The sequence below is a fragment of the Echinops telfairi genome, unplaced genomic scaffold (assembly GCF_000313985.2).
Source record: "Echinops telfairi isolate 266 unplaced genomic scaffold, ASM31398v2 ScPeMD7_15;HRSCAF=58, whole genome shotgun sequence".
NCBI classification, from domain to species: Eukaryota; Metazoa; Chordata; class Mammalia; order Afrosoricida; family Tenrecidae; genus Echinops; species Echinops telfairi.
Genome location: NW_022103912.1, coordinates 10,392,246 through 10,398,618, shown reverse-complemented (window position 1 = coordinate 10,398,618; position 6,373 = coordinate 10,392,246).

Here is a 6,373-nt window from a genome sequence, read left to right as displayed (position 1 = left end):
ACACACATGCACACGCACACACCATCCACCAAAATGATTATTTATAAACTTTTGTTCAGTAGTTCAGTAGACATTTATTATTTTTTATAAAATTATTCCTATAGTTCGTTATAACAACAAAAATATGTTTCCTGAGCCCAGTTTACAGATACTAATCTACCTACAAGGGTAAAACTCGATGATAATTTGCTTTTTGGACGTCCTGATGGTTCAGGTCAGAGTTGTCATTATTACTCAGTCACTAAGCATATCATTTGGTCAGCGTGAGCTATTGTAATATAAAAGAGAAAATGCAATTTTGCTGGTTGTTTATGTCACTGCCCCGGTCATTATATCCAGTGATAAATATAAGGATTATAGTTTATACATCCCATTAGCACAAAAACAGCACTATTAGTTCGGTATAGTCTGGTATGGGAGGAGGTAGTGACATCATGCATTACCCAGCTACAAACTCTAGTAAGACCACTGCTTTCCTCTCTGGTTTTCCGTCCCTTCCCCCTTTTTAAAATAGGTCCTACCTTTTTTCCTTTCTTTCAAGTAAGATTAGATAGGCATTTACAAAGAATGTCTTAGTAGTTAAATCACAGGAAGGAGAAACATTTCTATTCACTCTTGAAGCAACTTTTCCTTTGCCATTGATCTAAAATTACTTTCTGAAGAGTCTGTCAAGGAAGCTTTGTTGCTAATCCTCCCGTCTCTTCTTTGGTCTCCTCCTTGAAAGCTCTGCTTCCTTGGTTAGTCTCTCTCCTGCACTGGCTTCTGTCTCTTCTTAGCATTTGGCCCTTCTGACCACTCATTGCCAGTCTTCTTAATATTTTCTTGCTACATCTTCTTTGGTATAAACATACCTCTTGGACAATTGATATTATTTTAAAATAGTTTTCTCATCTCTAAATACTTCAAGCTACCTTCAATATTTTGCTCCTAGCATTATAATCCAGAAACACAGATCCGTCGTGTTATTCTTGCCCTTGAAATTCTCTAATAGCTCTTCATTGCTAAAATACATAATCTTACTAATAACATATCAGTATAATTGGGTTCTCCATTCCCCATATTTGTTAAGTTGCCCTACTAGGGAGATTTGCATGTTGCCGTGGAGATGGAAACTATGCCATAAGCATTGTGACTGCCAGCAAGATTATCCATGGTGGACAGGAATTCATCACAGCTATCTTAAGAACAATTTGTTCTTCCATCATGTCATGGCCCAGCTCGATACTCACCCCCAGAAAGGGAGCACAGAAGAAATGGGTGCAATAGCAAAATGTGGGGGGAAATGAGATGGTCCCCGGCTATCAAATAAAGTAGTATCTGAGGTCTTAAAGGCTTGTCTTCAAATAAGCAGCCATCTAAGTGAGATATAAACTAAGTCCACATGGAAAAAGCACGCCATCATCAGTCACCAGAGGATTGTCAATCATATAATCCGAAGTCAAAGGAGGGATTAGAGCCTAAATTGTGAGAATCTGGTTCGCAGAAGGCTGTGGATCACAGTGATACGTTCGTGGGAACTACATAGGAAATATTCTCACGTGATCGCCCTCTGTCTATAATTGAGGGATGGGAGGAAAGTGGTTACTAAACAGAGAGCATGCTCAGATGCACGCTGGAGGTAATCTGGTTTTCAGCATTTTCTGTACTTTTGTTTGTTCATATCAGGGTTTATCTCAAAGGTGTTATGTCATTAGGGACACCATCTTGAAGTTGTGTTACGGATTTTTCTGGGTTCTGGTAAATGAAACCCAGGACTGATGAACCTATAGGGAAAGCAAGTAGACTAAGGCTTTGGGAGGAGGGGTACAACAGTGGGGGTGGGGGTGGGGGGTCAAAGGGAGATGATGTCAAGGAGTCCAGGAAGGAAAAGAATGTTTGGAAACTTCTTGTGGTAGCAATTGTACAATACTGCTTGACGTGATTGAACTATGGAATGATTGATATATGTATTAACTTCCAATTAACAATAATTTTTTTAAAGCCCCATAATCTCCTTCTAAAAATTGACAAATGTGGATGACTACAAGAGAATCTTCTCTGACTCTGGGTAATTTTTTAAAAAAGCTTTTACTGAGAAAAGCAAATCAGTTTTCAATTCCACAATTCATACACATTTTGTTTAAGGTCATTAATTGCAATCTCCACCATGTCATATCACTTCTCCTCTTTCATTCTGGTGTTTCCTATTTTTATTATTCCTTCTTTAGTGATGTTTTCTGCCTTCTGAACTTTGTCCTTGGGAAAATGCTGCTCTTTTGGTTTCAAATGATTTGTTATTCTAAGGAGTGTGTTTATGTCTAGTGTTACTGTTCCCTTGATAGACCTTTCGATTGTATGGCTGCAATGGGAGCCATAGCTCAGTTTCAGGCCTGAAGGATAACGAATGGTCATGGTATAGGGGTTCCATCAGTCAATATCAAACCCGTAAACCCAGTCTTTTTATGATTCTGTTGTGTTCCACATTATATGCCTACTCTACCCAGGACCTGCTAATATTAGCCTTAGAAGAGAGGCTGGCAGTGGTAGCCAGGCATCATCTAGTTCTTCTGGTCTCAAGAATGTGGAGGCTGGGGTTCATGTGTTCTCTTAGCCATTGGATTCAGGATTCCAGGTATCTTCCATTTCTTTCGCTCTTCTTTCTCTGGATGAGGAGTAATCAATAGTGGTACCCTAGAGGGCTGCTTGCAGGCTTTGAAGACCCCAGCTACTACTCACTGAAACATCATACAGAGCAGTGTCTTTGTGGACTGTGAGGAGAGGGGACGGAAAAGGATATGAAGGGGGGAAATGAAAGAGACATAAACCAGGAGAATAAAGGGAAGGGGGAATGGTGGTGGAGGAGATTCGAGAAGATAAAGAAATAAGGAGGGCAAGAAGGAAGAAACTGGGGTAGTAGGGCATCTGGAAGGTGCTGCAGGGGGTGAGCGGGGTGTGTCCCCCAGTACTATGACGGAGTTCCTGCATCCTAGTGGGAACTTTATCATAGAAGGTTTTGTCATTTCGAAGGATAACTGAGACAGGATGCCTGACCCTGAAAGCGGTTCCTGCTGGCCTTGGGAAAGGCCAAGTTCAATGTGCCTAGTACTAGAAGAGGTTCCTACAAGCATATGGGGTGACCAGAGGCAGGTGCCCGCCCAGCACTGCACCTTCTGCTGCCCACAGAGGTAGCGAGTGTTTGCTGCCAAATACAGGGTGATGGTCACCCAGGCTCTAATGCTGGTGACCTCAGGCAGAATGGGAACGCCTTGGGAGGTTTTCCCCAGCTGCCAGTGGGATAGGATGGCGGCTGGACACACTGCTGGTCCCTGGGATAGTGTGAGGAGCAACGGGAAGACAACAACTTTTTGGTTACCAGCTACTGGTGTGGGCACTTGTTCAGTCGCCGGAGAACAAAATCAATGATCCAGTAGCTGCGCTGATCAAACACGGCTCGCAAAGCTCCAAATCGGCCAGCTACTAATTTACCATTGTTTTTTCCCCTAGCGTTTTCTGCTTGTTGATATCTGATCCACCTCAACATCCTTTCCGCTGAAGCGCTGAGTGTCCGGGGTAGCTTCTGCATCTGCTTCCTTTGACTTCTCCTGTCTTTGTTGGGGAAGGACTGCATTGCCCCTCTGTCTAAGCCACCATAATCCTGGGAGATGGATCTGCCTTGCTCGTCTGGGACATGTTGTCAGGAAGATCGGCCGCTGGAGAAGGATATCGTGTTCCTTGAAGTAGAATACCAGTAAGGGCAGGGGAGACCCTTGGTGGGAGATGGATTGGCACAATAGCCATGAGCATGGTCATGTGAAGCTGGTGCTATGAGGGTGGCACATGACCAGGCAGCATCTTGTTCTGTTGTACATCAGGTTGCCACGCATTGAAGTTGACTTAATGGCATCTCTCTGCCTGTGTCTGCTATCGATGTATCTATGCATCTATGTATCTATCATCTATCTATCTATCTGTCTGTCTATCTATCTATCTATGTATCTATGCATCTATCTATCTATCTATCTATCTATCTATCTATCTATCTATCTATCTATCTATCTATCCATCTATGTATCTATCACCTATCTATCTATCTATCTATCATCTATCCATCTATCTATCATCTATCATCTTTGACATGGCTCTAAGCTACTCTTCTAACCTCCCCAGCTGTTGAAATGTCCGCATGGACCTTGTGATGCAGCACACTTCATTTCCCCCGGCTTCTTGTATACATTGCACCACTCAGTCCTTTCTGACTTGGTTCATAAATCTGTATATTGAAATCGTGCTCTCTCGTCAAGGTTGGCCTCAGATTTCCTCACTTTGATTGACTGTTCATACTTTATGAGACACATGGATTTTGTGCTTTTTTTAATCATACTTCACTTTGCATCTCTTACTTTTAAGTTTTATGTGAAAATGTACTTTATATACTAATTTGGTTAGCTCTGAGCCCAATGCTTTATATTTGGTAGCCTTCGGTAAACTTGAGTATTTAAATAAGTCTTTGCTAGTTATGAGGATAGTACTTACAGTCCAAATTTTATAGAGAGGGTGAAAATTGAGGAAAAAATTTTAATTGTATCAAGTTTTTTAAGGATAAAATTTATTAAGAAAAGTTATAAATAAACAGTAATGCTAATAAAAAGTGATTTGTTTATTGTGATCTTGGTGAATGTTTAATGAGAGAATTGATTTTTCATTTAAAAATTCATACGCATTTTGTTTTTTGACAATAACTGCAATCACTGCAATATAAAAATACTCTTCCTATGTCTTTTATGTTTGCATTATTTACATTCCTCTGCCTTTTCTATTCCTTCCTACCTGTGGAACTTTATCCCTGAGCTAATGATGGGCATTTAATCTCATATGGTTGATTGCGCTAAGGCCAACGCACCTCCCTGGTGTTATAGTTTACATTACAGACCTCTCTGTCATTTTGCTGAAAAGTTGAGTCACAGGGCTGGGTTCAGGTCTGTCTTGAAAGATGTCTAGGTTTCGTGGACTCAACGTTTCACCATAGCCATATTTTTTATTTTGAGTTTTGTTGCACATTTTACCCCACTCTACTATTAGGATCCCTTGTAGAATATTTAGCAATGGTAGCTCGGTACCATCTAGTTCTTCTGGTCTGGTGAGTGTATGCACACATGGTTTTTATCTTTATTTTCACTTTGGGTGAGTAATTTTATTAATCACCTCTATTATTAACGGAATCTTGCTGGGTCTTTTGACAGACTGAAGAACATGAGACCTAGGATTCCTAGATTCTCATTCAAGAGACCTCCCAAGAAAACACCCAGTAACATTCATGATTTTAAAAATATACACATCCATTCCCCCAAATCTCTTGTTCTCTCCTTTACCGTAATTACAGGGAATAAACTAGAGATAAACTGCTTAAGTGAAGTTAGACTCTTTTTTTCTAGTAGATTGCACTATTATCTCAGCCTTCAAGAATTTGTAACATATGACTGACTACTCGGTTTAGAAAATAAAAATACAAAATTCAATTATATTACAATTTTAGACAAGCATTTTATTTTGCTTTGTTTGTTCTTAGTGTATGTCTCAAATATCAAGGAGCTCTGATGGCTTAGTACCAAGGTCAACAGTTCAAAAGCACCAGCTACTCCTCAGGAGAAAGATGGGCCTTCCTACACTTGTAAAGAGTTACAGTCTTGGAAACCAACAGGGGCAGTTCTACCCTGCCCCATAGTGTCACTGTGAAGGGTATTGACTTGATGAGAGGGAGACAGAGTCTCAAATCGGACATGCCATATTTCTGTGTATGATGTGTCCACATTAATATACATGTGCATGTAATACACAGAATGTGCATAGGAAACTAACATATAAGGAGTTTGTGTGGTTTGCAAGAATTGTAAAGACACAGTGAATTATTTGCATAAAAATACTCTTACTCGCTCACTACCATCAACTTTATTTAACTCATAATGACCCTCTACGACAGGGTAGAACTTCCCCCTTTGAGTGTGTGAAACAGTAACTTTTTTTTAAAATCATTTTATTGGGACTCGCACAACTCTTATCATAATCCACCCATACATCCACTGTGTCAAGCACTGTGGTAGATATATAATTGTTTGCCAATTTGAGGATTAAGAGTGTAGGGGTGGAGTCTAGCTTGTCAATCAGATCATAGCCAATGAGGCTTCTGGGTGGGCATGGCCTTCTCCTGAGAATTCTAGGAAATCTGGTAATTCCTTCTTGGAGGCAGGAGAGACACTCTCTCTCTCTACTACTCCCTGGGAGACACTGCAGCTGACAAGACCTCTGAAGCTGGAAGAGACACGTAGAGACCCCTGACAGTGCTGAGATGCTTACAACGCCACTGGATCCAAAGACTTTCTACCCACTGGCCTGTGAT